Source organism: Panicum virgatum, chromosome 8N (assembly GCF_016808335.1).
Source record: "Panicum virgatum strain AP13 chromosome 8N, P.virgatum_v5, whole genome shotgun sequence".
Classification (NCBI taxonomy): Eukaryota; Viridiplantae; Streptophyta; class Magnoliopsida; order Poales; family Poaceae; genus Panicum; species Panicum virgatum.
The window spans coordinates 26,037,768-26,056,329 of NC_053152.1; the positions used below are offsets into that span (position 1 = coordinate 26,037,768).

Sequence of the window (18,562 nt, forward strand, 5' to 3'; positions counted from 1 at the left end):
AATCTAAAGTGTACCGAACATGTAATTGTCGCTTGTACTTTAGCTGAAACTAGGCGAAACAAAGTTGTACTTTGAGGATATATGTGGTTTTCAAGTTTGTTTCGTGTACCAAAAGTTGATTCTGAACTTGTTGAAAGCTATAGAGTGTTTTCTGGAGCTCTTCTAAGTCTGTGGATTATGATTTGCGCAAGAAATGATGATCCATTTGAAAATCTATTTCCGCCTAACAGTTTTTTTCCTTTTTAAAAAATTATTTCCACCTCTTTCTAATTTATTTTCACCTTTTCCTTATGTATTTGCGCCTTTTCTTATTTATTTGAACCTTTTTCTTATTATTTTATGCATTTCTTTAATTTTGAGCCTTTCTCTTATTTATTTCCTCCTTTTCCTTCTTAATTTTCATTTTCTTTCAAATTATTTTCATCTTTTCAAAATTTATTTGTCTTCTTTTATTTTTTTCATGCCTATTTTTCTCACGTCAACAATGCTTCACGGTCAGTCGTGGTCATGGTCACGGACAGCATCGCCCACGCACACAGTCCGAGCGCACCAGAAATGCAGAAGGGCGAAATCGACTGTTTCCACATCCATTAGTCTCCGTTAGTTATACTTCCGTCCATACTTCCGTCCAAAATGGTACACACGTCAAATAAAGTTCGTGTATACCACACGTCAAATAAAGTTCGTGCGATGGTATACACGTGTCTACGAGCAAACCTTGTCCAGGCACGTCCTGCATAGTGTCCTCTGGACCTCCGTCACTAAATCCTGGAACAAAAGGACAAGGTTTGTTAGCTTTCGTAGGTGCTACAGGTGATCTGGAGGGAACCCATTGATTGCAAGAGGAAGATGGGAAGCATAATTAGGTAGAGGAATGGATAATGGCAACAGTACTTGTTTGTTTGAATAATTGAACTAACAAACCAAACTACACAGAACAAGAAATTGGCAAAAAAAAACATATGCAAGTGAGCTTTTGAATTTTTGAATGATTGGCAAGTCAACAGATGTACTATGTTAATTATTTCAATGATGTTTAAATAGTCATTAATAAGATCTGACCAGTGGACATGATCACATTCACATGGTAGAAGTTCATCTAGCACAAGATTTGCCCCATTGGATTCACCAACTGCACATGGCATGCATCTTCTACTCAAGTAGGATGCTGCCATGTGACCAAGCACATCCCAAAAGTAGCATGATCAAACAAATTACATCCATAATCCCACCCACAATGTTCAGTAATACACACAAGCACACATGCTCGCCAGAGGATGTGCCAGAACAACTTCATGGTGACCGTGCCCACATAACTAGTTCAGACCAATGTGCTGATACACATGATGCTGAAAAGCTCATACCTGGACATATGGTTACTTTTCAGATCTTAAAGTGTGCCTAAACATACCGGGAGTCGAACCCAGGACATGAGGAGTGCTACTGAGACCACTATAGAGTTGGGCAAACACCACACACCCTAATGAAGGGGGGTGGCCTTTCATTATATAGGCCGTATAGGCTTGGAGTACAAGTTAGGGTACAAATACAATACAAGACCATATACAACTCTATATATCTAACACCCACCCGCAGTCGTAGGGGAAGTATCACGAACACCAAGACTGGACCTAAAATCAGTAAACAACTGTACAGGAAGACCCTTAGTCATAATGTTAGCATACTGATGTGATGAAGGAACATGAAGGACACGGACTTCCCTCAAAGCAACCTTCTCACGGACAAAGTGGATGTCAATCTCAATGTCCTTCGTTCGTCGATGGTGAACTGGGTTAGCTGTCATATAGACAGCACTAACATTGTCACAAAAGACAACCGTAGCCTTCTTGAGAGGAAGATGAAGTTCCTGAAGAAGCTGACACAGCCAACAACACTCAGCCATAACGTGAGCAACTGCCCTGTATTCTGCCTCAGCACTCGAACGAGAAACTGTGTGCTGCCGCTTGGATTTCCAAGACACTAGAGTGTCACTAAGATAAACACAATAACCCGAAGTAGAACGCCTAGAATCAGGAAAACCAGCCTAGTCGGCATCAGAATAGGCTGTGAGGGTATCAACAGGACCTGTACCAATGTGGAGGACAAAAGACAGTGTGCCCTTCACATAGCGCAGGATGCACTTGACAAGCGCAAGATGTGGCTCCCGAGGATCAAGCATGAACAAACAGACCTGCTGAACAGCATATGCAAGATCAGGACGAGTCAAGGTGAGGTAATGCAGAGCTCCAGCAAGACTCTATACTCAGAGGCATTTGCCACAGGCGCACCATATGTGGCGGACAACTTGGACTTAGAATCCACAGACGTTGATACAGGATGGCAACCACTCATACCAGCACACTGAAGAAGGTCCAAGGCATACTGCCGCTGAGACAGAAACAACCCATCTGAAGAGCGAGTAACAGAAACTCCCAAGAAGTGATGAAGTGCTCCAAGATCTGTCATAGCAAACTCAGCATGAAGTCGATCAATAATGCACTGAAGCAGGACAGAGGACGAGGTAGTGAGAACAATGTCATCCACATATAACAGAAGGTAGGCAGTATCAGCACCAGTCTTGTAGACAAACAAGGAGTGGTCAGACTCTGAAGGAACAAAACCCAACTGTCATAAGTATGTGGCGAACCGTTGGTGCCAAGCACGAGGAGCCTGCTTCAAACCATAAAGAGACTTCTGGAGAAGACAGACATAATCAGGCTATGCTGGATCAACAAAACTAGAAAAGACTGATGACAGTAAACTGTCTCATCAAGACGACCATGAAGAAAAGCATTCTTCACATCAAGCTGGTGAATCGGCCACTGTCGAGAAGCTGCAATACTCAGAATTGTCCGAATGGTCTCTGGCTTGACAACCGGACTGAATGTCTCATCAAAATCCAAACCAGGCTGCTGAGTGAATCCACGGACAACCCAACGAGCCTTGTGACGAGACAAAGAACCATCTAAGTTATACTTAAGCTTATAAATCTACTTCCCTGTCACAACATTAGCACCAGAAGGCCGTGGAACAAGACGCCAAGTGCCATTGTCGGTCAGAGCCTGGAACTCATCTGCCATAGCTGCTCGCCAATTTGGATCAGCACGTGCACTGCGATAATTGGCGAGAATAGGAGATGCAACAACATGATCAGAAGTCAAGTTCTGATAGTCGACAGGCGCAATGGTACCGGTCTGAAGCCGAGTCTGGTGACGAATGACAGGAGACGGAGACAGGCTGCCAGGCAACTATGGCGGTGGACCGGTCGGTGCAGCAGGACGACGCTCATACACAGCACCCTTAAACCGACCAGGGAGGTCAGCAAGAGGTGCAGGAGTAGAGGCACCATCGAGAGGCCCTGACGGGGCATGAAACCACACCCGCCCGGACTGCCAGCACCTGTTGGGTCGTCGAGAGGTCCTGACGGGGGCACAAGACCACACCCGCCCGGACTGGTAGGAGCAGAAACGGCTGCATCGTCTAGAGATCCTGACGGGGGCACGAAACCACACCCGCCCGGACTAGCAGCAACCGAAGCGCCAGAAGGAGAGACACCTAGGGCGCCGGGGTAGGGGCACAAGACCACACCCACTAGACGGAGAGACATCGGGACTTGGTGGGGGTACGGAACCACACCCACCAAGCGAGCGGCTACAAGCTGCATGATCAGGAGAACAAGGTGCAGTATCCAAGTCGCGACTGAGAAGAAAATCAAAGGAGCTGGTGGGAGTGCTAGAGTCACGCGCAAACGGAAAAGAGAGCTCATCAAAAACATGACGAGAGATGATGATCCGGCGCGTGGAGAGGTCCAAGCAACGATATCCCTTGTGAGCAGAGGGGTACCCTAAGAACACATAGGCGGTGGAACGTGGCACAAGCTTATGCGGGGATGTAGCCTGTAGGTTGGGGTAACAAAGGCATCCAAAGACACGTAAGTGCTCATAGGAGGGAGGGAACTTGTACAAACGAGTGTACGGGATTTCGTTGCGAATGGAAGAGGAGGAGCGGCGGTTCAGCAAGTATGTGGCGGCTACCAAGGCCTCAGCCCAGTACTTGGGTGGCATGGACGCATGGATCAGCATGGTGCGCACAGAGTTATTGAGGGTACGAAGGACACGTTCAGCTTTACCGTTTTGTGGAGAAGTATAGGGGCAGGAGAGATGAAAAATGATGCCATGGGCAGCAAGCAAGTCATGCATGGCATGGTTAACAAATTATGTCCCATTATCAACTTGGAAGCATTTAACGGTAGAAATAAACTGTGTGCGAACGTATGGGATAAATTCAGCAAGGTGCTGACGAACCTCAGACTTGTGCTTAAGCAGAAACGTCCAGTAAAAATGAGTGAAATCTTCTAGCAAAACCAAGTAACAAGAACAGCCAGAGATATTAGGAACCGGTGATGTCCAAACGTCACAATGAACTATTTCAAAAGGAGAAACAGTTTGGGAGCGAGATGAACTAAAGGGGTGATGCGCATGTTTGCCAAGTTGACAGGCGTGGCAAATAGTGCAGTTATTACATGAAAGCAGATTTTTTTTCTTGAGACTAGCTATGGCTGCTGGAGCAGGATGACCAAGGCGACGGTGCCACATGGAGGACGACGCTGCAAGGAGGGCACGGGCAGTGGACTGGGCAGCTGGCGAGATGGTGTAGAGATCGCCCGAACTATTGCTGCGAAGAATCATGCGTCCCGTCTTGGGTTCCTTGACAGAGAAACCAAAGGCGTCAAATTCTATTGAACCACCATTATCGCGGGTAAACTGACGAACTGAAAGTAAATTACGAACGAGAGAAGGAGCGACAAGGATGTTATTCAAGATGAATTTGGCGGATTTGGTGTCTAGAATCGAGGAGCCGCGGGTCGTGACAGGGATACGTGCACCATTGCCTACTAGAATTGAAGAATCAGCAGTTGGAAGGCGAGAGAGTATACCTTCAGAAGAATGCATGTGAGTGGAAGTGCCGGTATCCATCACCTAGGTGTCGCCTTGCAGCGACTTCTGCTGACGAGCAGCCACGAGACCCGCCGTGTCCCACTGTGCCTGGCCGCCGGGTTGCTGCGCAGTGACCGCAGTGTGAGCCTGAGGAGCAAGCCCGAGAAGTCTAGGGCCGCCGCGCTGCTATCCGCCACACGAGCCCTGGCCGCCGCCACTGGAGCCGCCTGCCTGACCTGCTGACCCCATGGATTGATGCAGATCCATGGGCCATTAGGGTTGGGTGCGCGCAGTTGTTGATTCCCGCTGCCGCCCTTGCAGTTGTTCTTCCTCCGCTTCTGCTGGCCGCCGCCGCCACCGCCGCCACCGTGGTACTGCGGCTGCTACTGCTGCACCAAGAACTGCGGGGGAAGAGTCGGCGTGAAGGAGCGGCAAGAGGAGCAGCCGGAGGACGAGCCACAGCCGAAGGACGTCGAGGAGGCGTTGAGGGCAGTGGAGGTGGTCAGCTTGGCCTCCTCGGCTAGGCGCAACTCCTTGAGGGCAAGCCGATCCAGGACGCTGGAGAAGGTCATGGTGGGATCGCCGGCAATGATGTCGCAGGTGGTGCTGAAGCGAGGATTGGCGCCACGAAGCAGATTGAACACCATGGTTGAGTCATCGACGGGTCTGCCGACGTCACAGAGGCGATCAGTAGCCTTTTTCATCTCCTGGCCGTAGGCTTCGACGGATAGATCCCCCTGAGTCAAGATCATGAAGGCCTGACTCAGGAAGATGCCACGGGGTGCCCGATTCGCCTGGAAGTGGGCAGGGATGCCAGCCCAAAGCTTGCGCGCCGTCGGGTCAGCCTCCATGACGCAGTCGTGGATGGCATCGGAGATGGTGCTGTAGATCCAAGAGCGGACGCAGCAATCCTCCTGGATCCACGCAGGGGTGAGCGCATCGGGAGGCGCCGTCCCGTCAATGTGCGGCAGCAACTCGAAAGTGCCGCACAAGGCCTCGAAGCACGCCTTCCACTTGGAGAAGTTGTCGGCGCGGAAGTCGAGCTTCATCGGGACGTAGGAGTGCACGTTGATCGCAGCGTAGGGGCGCGCCATGGGAGGATCAATCTGTGCAGTGGAGTCGGCGCCGAAAAGAAGGGAGAATCCGATGGAGCAATCAGAGTCGCTGTCACCGGCGGAGAGTCCATGGAGGTGATGGTGGACATCAACCGATGTGATCTGGTGTGGTGGACGCGCGACCAGGGAGTCGGCGGCGCATTGGGCAGCGGAGGGGAGATCACACGCGCGGCCAGGGAGGGGGCGGCACACGCTAGGGCAGGGAGGGGGGTAAGAGGCAGGCCTAGGGTTTAGGCTCTATACCATGTAGAGAGTTGAGCAAACACCACACACCCTAATGAGGGGGGGTTGACCTTTCATTATATAGGCCGTATAGGCTTGGAGTACAAGTTAGGGTACAAATACAACACAAGACCATATACAACTCTATATATCTAACAGCCACCTAACCAGTTCGGTTAGATATGTTTCTTTATCAATGATAGCTCATGCATTATATTTTGACTTTTGAGACAAGGCTTAGAACCTGAACATATAAGGCATCAGAGTTACTCAGACATCTCCTTCGTAGTGAATCCCTAGAGTCATTTTCATTATGGCTCCATGTTTCTTCATGCAACTCGTCTCTTCTATGCACCAACCGCTCCCAGTGCAGGGGTGTTTTTCTGATTTTAAGAAGAGATAATAAATATTTTGCTATACGTTCTTCTCCAACTACCGAGTCTTTAACTGCTCCTGCATGTAAATTGAAAAAGACTACATTAATTTGGCACTAGGGGTATGCAAACTATGCAATATTAGTCGAGACTAAAATATTTATTGATGCCAAGATTATCATCGTTGGTTTAAGTGGCAGAGGATGCATATTTTATTCGAAAGAATTAATGTACAGAAAAAACAGCATGTACTAGAAGTATAACCTGTTAAAGCAAGCTTTAGACCTGTCTCCATATCTGGTATGATTGGCACAAGAACACCAGGTGTATCAAGCACATAAGTACTTGGCTGACTTGCAATCTGTCCATGGCAAATATGGCTGTTAGTTTACTCAGCTGAACACTAGAGAAAAGAAGGAACAAACTTTCCAGAATACATCATTTTTCACTTGTACCATTAAACATTAAAGCATTCAGATGAAACAATATTTGTGGAGAAGATTCATTTGTATTGTAATAACCAAGATAACCTGTTTTCTGAACTCCCAGAAAGAAATATAACTGCAGATGAACCAAAATGCAAGAGATGCCAAAATACTGAAGTATAAACATTATTAGAATTGTTAAATCATAATTTCTATATTCTTATATAACAACAACAGCAACAACATAGGCTTTTGTCCCACGCGAGTTGGGGTAGACTAGAGATGAAACCCAAAAGACACAAAGGTCACGGTTCAGACACGTTGATAGCTAGTCTCCAAGTGCTCCTATCCAAAGCTACCTCCTCCGAGATATCCCAATCTTTAAGGTCTCTCTTAACCGACTCGTCCCAAGTCAGCTTAGGTCTACCTGATGAGGACATCGCTGCATCGGATGCGTACACGTTGAAGTCCGACTCGTCTTCAACTTGGACTTCTTTTCCTTCTCGGATTCCAGAAACAGTCTGCACCAAAAATGACGCCACGGCCACATACGGAGTCCGTTTGAGGAGATCTTTATATGGTTGGAAAGATAATTTCATAACCTTTCTAACGCCACCAGATTCAGGTCCATAGCTATTCGGAGTCAACAGGAATTCATGAAACAATTCGACATCCAGAATCTGGAAAGGTGCTGCGCCACCTCTTTTGGGCCAATGGCTCGTGTATCGTGTCGGGCCTTCAGCCCAAGTTGTGGGCGCCCCCTCCCTGGTCGCCCCAACCCTAGGACGCCCTAGCTCTTCTATAAACTCAGTAGCTGCCGCCGCTTAGACTTGGGTTTTGTTTAGTCTTGAGTTTTCCTTTGAGGAACAGACATTGCATCGTTGTATCTGTGGCGATAAGTCCTTATACATTGATCCAGGGCCCCCGTTCTTGATCTCCTCCACTGTGTCGATTAGTCCTTTGGAATTGAGTTCTTGAACCCCACTTTGATTTTCGCTTCATTCACATCTGCAATTTCAGATTGCGAGTTTATCCTTTCTTGCTAGTGTTCTTCGATTCGCTTGCAGGAAAAGCCTTCTCGGTGAGGCCAATCAAGTTGTGCTTGGTTGATAACCAGCGGAGTGGTGGTGTAACGGTTGCAGGCTTCGAATTCGTGTCTGATTAGAAGTCGGATCGCCAACGTCACGTACTCCATCAATCGAATCTACCCTACCTCTCGGAAGATCGGGCCGCGTCTACATCAAGTGGTATCAGGATTCAGGTTTACCGTGAGGTATATTTTCGTGTCTCCCTTTAGATTCATCTTGTTCCTTTACCTACAGTCCACAAAAAGCCCAAAAAAATTTACACTTTCCGCTGTCCCATAACCTGTTTTAGCCTCTGCAATTTTCGTTTCAGTTTCGCTTAGTTGAGTTCGTGTCCGTGGTCGAGTCTTGTTGCTGGTTTAGTGTGTTCGTAGTCGTAGTCAACCGCCGTCCTATCCACCTTTACCCCACCAACAAGTCGAGCCCTCACGCTACTTGACTTGCCCTCGCTAGCCGCCTTGTGTGAACTCTCGCCACGCAAGCCCTAGATAGGTTGCAAGCCGCCTTGTGTTTTCGCCTTGCATCGCAGCCCTTCTTGATTTCATCTGGCGATACCCTTGCTGCATACACCAGGGATGCTTTGCCCTAGGTTGTTCGATTGCTGAGAAGCTTTGCTCAGTTGTGGTTCTGTGTTGGACAATAGGGAAGCTTTGCCCTAGCCGCCGACATCCGATCTACCAAGTTGTGCTCTCTGAAAACCATAACTTGAGGTACCTTCGGTAAAACGGGCATAACTTTTCGCTCGGTGCTCCGTTTTGGCTCAATTTTTTACAGCAGAAAGGTGACAAAATTTTGCACATGCGATAAAATGGCCTTGCCATTTGGGGCCGATCTCAGAAATTCAAAAAAAATTCACAAACATTGAGTTTTTAGGGTCCGAAGTTGTTTTCAGATTTTCAGGAAACGCTCCTGATTTTGTGTAGGCCACATCCCACCTCTGTTTAAGGTGAAAATTTTTGTGCTTCCCTCTCTTGTGATCCTTGTTGAGAGGAAAATATATAAAAAATAGTTGACAAAATAAGAAATCTTGATTCCTACTAGTGCTGGAGGGAAATCGGCAAAAAGAATAAAAACAAACGCGCAAGTGCTGTTTTGAGCTTTATCCATCGTTCTTTGTTCCACCTTGTTGTGCTGCACCTAGGGACATATCTTAGCCAGCAATTGTGACTTGTGCCTTGGATACTTATTGAACTTTGCTACTTTGTTGCGTTTATTGCTAATCCCTTGCTACCATATTGTGCCTGTCCAAGCTACACATATTCTTCTGATCAGCACAGGTTCATCTTGCAACTGTTACACCCAGCTCAACAACAGATTGTACCATCCTGTTTGGCTTTAGTAAGAACACTTGCAAGACGGTGGTAAGCCGTTTGAGATTTTGCATTCCACTGTCACCACCATCCAGTTCCTTTTAGTTGATAGGGATAATACTTTGGTGTTGTCTTTTGCTATCCGCTAACCATGCCAGGGACATGAGGAGAGTCACCTACGGACTTCAACGAGTGTGTCAAAGAATGAACTGCAGAAACTTGTTGATGACCAGCGCAACTACATCGACGGGAAGTTTGATGAGCTGATGCGCACTATCAACGGCCTGGTCACCAGGGTTGAATATGTTGAACAACGTCACCCTCCATGGCGACACCGACGCCAACCTGATGAGGATGACGACGATGAGGATGCCGACCTTGATGCTGATGCTCGTGCTGCGGACTGTCTTCGGCGCAATCGTCAAGGTATGGGAGGTAATCAAAATCGTGGTAACAATGATCCTTTTGCTAAAGCCAAATTTACCATGATTCCTTTTGCTGGCACTGCTGATCCTGAGGCTTATCTAGATTGGGAACTTGCTGTTGAACAAAAGTTTAATTCTCATTTGGTTCCTACTGAGCATAGAGTTAGACTTGCTACTAGTGAATTTACTAGCTTTGCTTTGTTTTGGTGGACTGATCTTTGCAATGCTGGTAATGCTGCTGCTGTGCCTCAAACTTGGCCTGTTTTGAAACAACACATGAAGTCTCGTTTTGTTCCTCCTTATTACCAGCGTGATCTACGTTTAAAATTGCAAAATTTAAAACAAGGTGATAAAGGAGTAGAGGAATATTATCAGGAATTGCTTATTGGTCTAGCACGTTGTGGTATTCATGAGGATGATGAGGACACTAGTGCTAGGTTCTTTGGTGGTTTAAATCGTGATATACAAGATATTCTTGATTACAAAGACTGGAATCGTTTTTCCCAATTGTATCATCTTGCTCTTAAGGCAGAACGAGAAGTACAGGGACGCCGCATTGCCCAACATTCTTTCAGGTCCAACACTGGGAGATTGTTTCAGCAGCGTTCCGACGTTGAGAAGCCCAAGGCGCCTGTTGCTAAGCCACCAGCAACACCACCAGTTTCTGAGGTAAGCAATGTATCTACTGTGCAGGCCCAACAACATAAGAAGCATGCTACGCTTGAAAGGAGGTCTTCGAGTAGATCATCTACAAACATCGTGTGCCATCGCTGCAAGGGAATGGGACATGTCATGAAGGATTGTCCAAGTGCTCGTGCCTTCATCACTGCACCTGATGGTAATGGATATGTAAGTGCTAGTGATGTTGAGGATGATTTGGTCCTTGCAGCTAACATTGTTTCAGATTCGGAAGAAGATGAGGGTGAGTCAATTGATTCCATAGCTGCAACTGCGAATTTTCCTAGTCTTCTTGTGCAGCGTGTGTTGACTTCTAAAGCAAACCATGAGGATGAGGAGAAGCTCCAACGCAAGAATTTGTTCCACATGTTTCTCATCGTGCAGGATTGTCGTGTTCTCACCATAATTGATAGCGGAAGTTGCAGCAACTTGGTGAGTTCAAATTTGGTCAAAAAGCTTGGCTTGACCACTTGTTCTATCCCTCACCCCTACTACCTAGAATGGTTCAACAATTGTGGTAAGACTAAGGTGACTAAATCAGCATGCATCCACTTTTCTGTTGGTTCTTATCGTGCCTATGCTGATTTTGATGTTGTACCTATGCAATCATCATCGTTATTGTTAGGACGACCATGGGAATTTGATACTGATGTTGTACACCATGGTAGAACTAATGCATATACTCTCATGCATAAGGACAAAAAGATTACTTTGCTTTCTTTATCGCCGGCTGATATTAGGAAACATTTTAAAGAGCATGCTGAAAATGTTAGCAATAAATCGTCTGATGCTAAACCGAATGGAATTAAATTGAAAGAAGGTGTTTATATTGCTACTACATCTGCTGCTGCTGAGCTTTGTGATAATCATGATGCACCTTGTTATACTATGCTTTGTCGATATAAATTTTTTCCAACTCCTCCTATGTCTTGCACAATGCATTCTGCTGTCACTAACCTTTTGCAGGAGATTGATGATGGGATGGAGTCGAGGACGACTCCAATTCAAGAAGGGGAGGATGATGAGGACATCGCTGCATCGGATGCGTACACTTTGAAGTCCGACTCGTCTTCAACTTGGACTTCTTTTCCTTCTCGGATTCCAGAAACAGTCTGCACCAAAAATGACGCCACGGCCACATACGGAGTCCGTTTGAGGAGATCTTTATATGGTTGGAAAGATAATTTCATAACCTTTCTAACGCCACCAGACTCAGGTCCATAGCTATTCGGAGTCGACGGGAATTCATGAAACAATTCGACATCCAGAATCTGGAAAGGTGCTGCGCCACCTCTTTTGGGCCAATGGCCCGTGTATCGTGTCGGGCCTTCAGCCCAAGTTGTGGGCGCCCCCTCCCTGGTCGCCCCAACCCTAGGACGCCCTAGCTCTTCTATAAACTCAGTAGCCGCCGCCGCTTAGACTTGGGTTTTGTTTAGTCTTGAGTTTTCCTTTGAGGAACAGACATTGCATCGTTGTATCTGTGGCGACAAGTCCTTATACATTGATCCAGAGCCCCCGTTCTTGATCTCCTCCACTGTGTCGATTAGTCCTTTGGAATCGAGTTCTTGAACCCCACTTTGATTTTCGCTTCATTCACATCTGCAATTTCAGATTGCGAGTTTGTCCTTTCTTGCTAGTGTTCTTCGATTCGCTTGCAGGAAAAGCCTTCTCGGCGAGGTCAATCAAATTGTGCTTGGTTGATAACCAGCGGAGCGGTGGTGTAACGGTTGTAGGCTTCGAATTCGTGTCTGATTAGAAGTTGGATCGCCAACGTCACGTACTCCATCAATCGAATCTACCCTACCTCTCGGAAGATCGGGCCGCGTCTACATCACTACCTCTACCCCTCTTTACCTTATCGACATGCTTTAGCACCCCACTACGCACCGGCGCCTCCGAAGGCCTCCGTTGGATATGTCCAAACCATCTCAACCGATGTTGGGTAAGTTTCTCCTCAATTGGTGCCACCCCTACCCTTTCCCGAATAACTTCGTTCCAGACCCTATCCCTCCTTGTGTGCCCGCAAAACCACCGCAACATCCGCATCTCTGCTACACTCAGTTGCTGGACATGTCGCCTTTTTGTAGGTCAACATTCAGCACCGTATAACATCGCCGGGCGAATCGCTATCCTATAGAACTTACCTTTTAGCTTTTGTAACACCCTCCTGTCACAGAGGACACCAGAAGCTTGACTGTACGAAGGATAGAATTTGTGTAATTGATGGATTGTATTGCATTGAGGCCTCGGCCGGTATATATAAGAGTACAAGACTTGGGGTGCAAGGCAACCCCACCAGATATGTATGGCAGTCCGGATACAATATCTAAACAACCAAATATACTCTAACATCCCCCCGTAGTCACAGCGGGAGCACTGCAGATGGTGAGACTGGAGGAGAAGCCAAAGGTAGGAACCGACGGACTGACATCCCCCCGCAGTTGTAGCGTCGACGCAATGCGGATGCTGTGACTGGAGAGAACCGGCGAGAAACTCATGCGGATGGTAGCCCTTTATGCTGATGTCGAAGAAACCGAACTGGAGCGAGTAGCTGTGGTCGAGGAAGTCGTGTGTAGGGTAGCCATGGTCGATGGTGAGCTGTCGAGGTCGCCGATGGTAAGGAGCCGCACAGGAAGCCGCGGGCGCACGAGGAAGCGCCATGGTGGAGGCGTAACGGAGACGACGTCGGAGACGAAGACGGTGACGCGTCGAGGCAGTCGAAGAGAGAGTCGATGCCGCAGTCGATGCAGACATGCCATCGAGCGACACATCCGCGGGTTTGCCAGACCCGTGAATGCATCGGGGACGATGGCACGCACCGGTGTTGCCAAGACCGGACGTGCGAGGGAGAGTGCACCACCAAGACGCCGTTGTCTAAGGGACCAGCAGAGAAGGCCTCCACGACGGTCACAGGCGCAGAAGAACGGCGAGGAAGAAGATGCTGATGTAGCTCGCAGTTGCTGGAGTAGACGAAGGGGTAGAAGTGGACGGCGACGAGATGGTGCTGGACGAAGCGACGAGGTAACCCTGGACGATCTGGCGCAAGGCCTGATGATCCGGGGGACGCGGCGGCGGAGCTCCAAGAAGGCGACGAAGAACTTGAACAGCTCGGTGAAGACCATGTGCGCGCAAGGCGCGCACTGACGTAGTCGTAGACGATGTCGAAGATGCGGTCGAAGTGGCCGGCGTGGACGAAGTCGAGGACGTAGTCGGCGGCGATGAAGATGCAACGACGAGGAACACCACGGACGGTACCGCTGCTGCCCGAAGAGGCGAAGCAGCGACCACCCTCCATACTCGGGGAAGAGGCGCGCAATACGATGACGGACGTCACGGGAGCCAGGTGGATCGCGCACGTCGGCTGATCAGACCGAGTATGCGTGAGGCGAGACGACGATGGGCGAAGTCGGTGGAGGCGTCCCGATTGGTGGAAGCGACGATGAGCCAGCGAAGATCGACATGCGGATGAGGCGACGAGTTGGACGGCACAGATGGGCGTCCCCTAGGGCACCATCCATGTCGCTATGCCGCATAGTCGAAGATGAAGAAGAGGCCGGTGAAGTCGATGCTGATGTTGAAGTAGAGGCGTGCGGTCAACGGGCGGTGGGCGACTCAATCTCGAGCAGTGCTCGAGTAAAAAACAGAGAAATTACCAAAAAAAAACAAATCAGCAGCAGCTCGTGTAGCACCTCTGGGTGCGCGTAGCGCAATCCTCTCAATCTCCTCTTTTTCCTTCTCTCCCGTCACGGTCAACGACCGCATCTAGAGCGGAAGAAACAGAGTGAGAGAGAGGGACGGCGGACGGCGATGAGGGAGGCGGGCTGCTAGCTCCCTGCGGCGGCGCTGGAGGTTCCTGCGCCGGGCGGCTCCCTGTCGGGAGGGGCCGGAGCTCCATGCGGCGGCGGCGGAGGTCCTGCGCGGGCGGCTCCCCACCGGGAGGGGCCGCGGCTCCCTGGGGCGGCGCCGGAGGCCCTGTGCCTGGCGGCTCCCCGCCGGGAGGGGCCGCGGAGGGGCGGTTGAAGCCGGGTGGCTGTAGCCCGCGCGGGGGAGGCGGCGGTGAAGGGGCGGCGCCGTCATACATGCCGCCGGCGACGAGGTCGACGCGCTGTGTCGGGGCCCCTGCTGCCACCACGGCAGCACGGGGTGGGGCACGGACGCCGGAGGAGACTGCGGCTGCCACCACGGCAGCGTAGATCGGGGTCGTCGACGACAGCTTTCATGGCGGCGGTGGCGAGGTACGTCACGATCTGCTGCTGCTAGATGCGAGGACGGCAGCGGATTAACTCGATCCGCCGCGATGGAGGGCGCTGCCCCCGGCGGAGGTCGTGAGGGACCTCCCCGAGGGCGCGCTAGGAGGCAGGAGGGGCGCCGGCGACGCTAGGGTTAGGGCAGCGGAAGATAGCCTAGGATCTCAAACCCTAATCTCATGATACCATGTACTAAGGATAGAATTGGTGTAATTGATGGATTGTATTGCATTGAGGCCTCGGCCGGTATATATAAGAGTACAAGACTTGGGGTGCAAGGCAACCCCACCAGATATGTATGGCAGTCCGAATACAATATCTAAACAACCAAATATACTCTAACATTGACGCCATTTCAATTTTCAACCAGCCAGCTGAGATTCTAAGCCTAACATCTTCATCAATGTCGCTATCCTTTTGTAGCATCGAACCTAAATACAGAAAAGTGTCCTTCTGGGCCACCACTTACCCATCGAGACTAACGTCACCACCCTCATGCCTAGATGTGCATATAAGTCATTCACGCTACGAGTCTAACACCATGTTCAACAAATTGCTGCACAGCTCCACAAAAGGAAAGGTGGTAAGAAATGAACAGACGACAAAGAACAGAGTACGCACTTAGAGGCTGGAAGAGTGATGAAGTAATACAATTGATTCATGAGGCACCAGAAAATGATCAATACAATAACCAGTAACACCACTATAATTGCAAATGCAATACAAACTAAGTGAATAAATGGGCAAGTGACATAACCAAGCATTTCACAGATAGATAGCGAACTGCATATACCACAAATCAGGGGTTCCATACAGTAAAAGAAATGTAGGGCCATTTCCATTTTTGCCAGTGAGTGAGCAACATTTCCACGAATCAAATTCCATGTATGGGTGCCTCATTCTTTCTTTTTACAATATTTACTCTGATAAGTATCTTCTAGTACATATATTGTTAACATTGAGTGACAAAAAGAAAGATGTTCATAGATGAATCAACTGACAGTTTCCTATAAAAATAATAAAACCCAGGGGGGGGGGGGGCAAACAGGTTAACATGGATCATCTTCTGGTTTTGTGGTATCTAGTGTGATAATATGGAAAGAATACAAACAACCACCAAAGATTAAGAGATGCTAAGGAAATATTGGTCCAGATCCTCACCTTATACCCAGCAATATCTTGAGTGACACCTGGAAGTGGCCCCACTGTAGCCCGCTTGTTCTTGTCATGCACTGGAGTACAGCAGTATAAACATGGATCCCAAATAATCCAAATCAAAATTTTATTTATTTTTTCTGAGACGATTATACCTGGAAATCGAGACGTAGCAATTCTGTGAATGGAATTTATGAGTGCAGACTTGCCAACATTAGGGACACCAACAACCATAATAAGTGTTGGCTCTTTCGAGATTGCTTCCTTCAGTTTCAGCTCAGCAAGTCCAAGAAGCTATTAAATATAATTTTATCATCAATGAATTTTAAACTACTATAGAGCAAAGACAACAGAATATCATCTGGGCAAACTCAAAGTAAAAGAACAGTTCATTGTAGTTGTTAGATTCCAGTGGTTTCATATAAAAGCTAAAACTTTGGCAAAATCCTGACTTTATCATACAAGGTGCTGCAATAGCAGATAGAGGAATGGTAAAAGAAATATTTTTTTCTTTTTATTTTCTCGAACACGCGGGAGAGCTGCATATATTTGTATTAGAGAGTGAGATTTGGTCCAATTACAAGAAACGACACCGTACCTGGACCAAAGTACGGGCTGTTTCGGGTCTCACTGTAAGGACCAGAGTAACAGAAATATGAACATCTACATTTTTTTATTCAAGTCATCTTCCACACACAATATGATTGTATCATCCTTCAAGGCATCTATGGAGTATTTTCCATATGTAGTGCTTCTTTATTTTGCTTTTTGTAGCAAAATTTGAATTTTGGGAGGAACACGACAAAATAATGATGTTTACAAGATACAAGATCATACACTTTCAATAATTACCTTGAACAGTAAATGCATCGAGAATATTTCAACTAGTTCATTCCGAGCCATTTAAAAGAACTGTTTTCAAACAAGAGATTTCACATTATACTACTAGATATTCACAGTTTCTTTTTCTTGGCATTAATTATTGTTCAATTGTTAAAGACGTCTATCAGCCATATAATTTAGAAAATGGTGATGATATAAATTGACTTTTTAAGTAGTTACGAGAGAAGCACTGCACTAAACGGACTGCCATATAATTTAACACTTAAATCCATGAATCCTCTAGCATAAAAATATCTTCTATGAAATTTCAATGATAAAAAAAATGCTTCAATATGAAACCAACATCTAACTAACCTGATTAACAGAATTGCTGCTATGTGCATTTATTGAAATACAATCCTGCTTGCATGATTCAAAATGATTAAGCCACCTCTGTAAATAAAAAGTAAAAACGACCCATTGAGCAAATAGAAAAGGTGAATATCATACTGTAAGAAAACAATGGTTACAGACTCTGCATGTTAAGTTTTTCTTTACAGAATAAAAATAAAAGGAAGTGCGAATTGCAGTTTGAGGATACTAAGCTTATCTGGTGATACATACATTCATTATATTGGGGTTTGCTAGATCCTTCTTGTTTAGAGCAAGAATACGCCTTTTAGCTGCAAGCACTGGTTGAAGGTCTTCATTTGCTGAGGATAATGGAATCTGGTCATAAGTTACAGTGGTTGTATACCAATAATCAGTGAAGCAAAGTAATAAGGAAGTATATGATCATGCAGAAAACAACAAAAAGGGAGCCAACATGAAAATAACTGGGTTGAACATTTTATGGCCCACCTGGTGACACTGCTAGTGATCAAGGAGCTATTGAGCCTAAGCACCGTCATTCATTAAGAAATTATCAGGGTACTGCTGCTAAGTTGACTAGCAAGATGAGCTGTGCTGCTAAGTTTTATTTCTATGTTAAGAAACTGCGTCCCTACGCTGACTCAAACAAGCAAAGCATTTCGTCGAACAAGACCCGAGCGCCACGAGAAGATCCAATACGCAGCACGCCCGCCGAGAACTCTCGAGGAACAGCAATATGGCAAGGAAAGAAAGGTGAGCAGCTAGAGGAGGGAGAAGGAGGATAACTCTAGAAACTCACGCGTGCGTCGCGGACCTCGATGACGAGGTCGGCAAGCTTGAGGCGGTCTCGGATGGCGCGGGAGGCGGGAGGCGGCGGCCATGTGGCCCGGGAACCAGTTGACGGCGCCTCCGCCGGCGTTGAAGGTCATCTCGCCGGCGCGCTTCGCCGCGCGCGTCAGCCCCCTCATTCTTGGCCCGGCTGCTCCCTCCGCGATGGCAGCGCTCGGGTTCGCTCGCTATGCCTGAGCCGCTTACCGGAGGCCTTTACCCGAGGTTTTTCATTTGTATATTTTGGACTAAACATTTCTGAGTTTCTCCCATTCCACTAAACTTTTCATCTCGTTAGACCGAGAGGCCTTTACCGGAGGTTTCTCTTTTTTTTAACGCAAATGACAGGAGCTCTGCACAAAAAAAAAATTAAGAGTACACATGACACCGTGTGACCATGGAAACAAGGGAGTAGACTAGAAAGAAACACCTTGTCTAGCACTCCCACCACACAACAACAATAACCTCTCAAAGATTTTCGCTAGTGAGCCGGGAAAAGCCGTCTAAACTCCACCAAATTTTCCTTTGTTTTACCCGTCACATGCTGGACTGATAGGTGCTTCTGCT

General features: G+C 47.6%; 1 pseudogene; it reads right to left on the reverse strand.

Annotated features, from left to right (window-relative positions):
• Positions 1 to 690: 690 nt before the first annotated feature.
• Positions 691 to 18,256, reverse strand: LOC120686480 (annotated as a pseudogene).
• Positions 18,257 to 18,562: the final 306 nt, after the last annotated feature.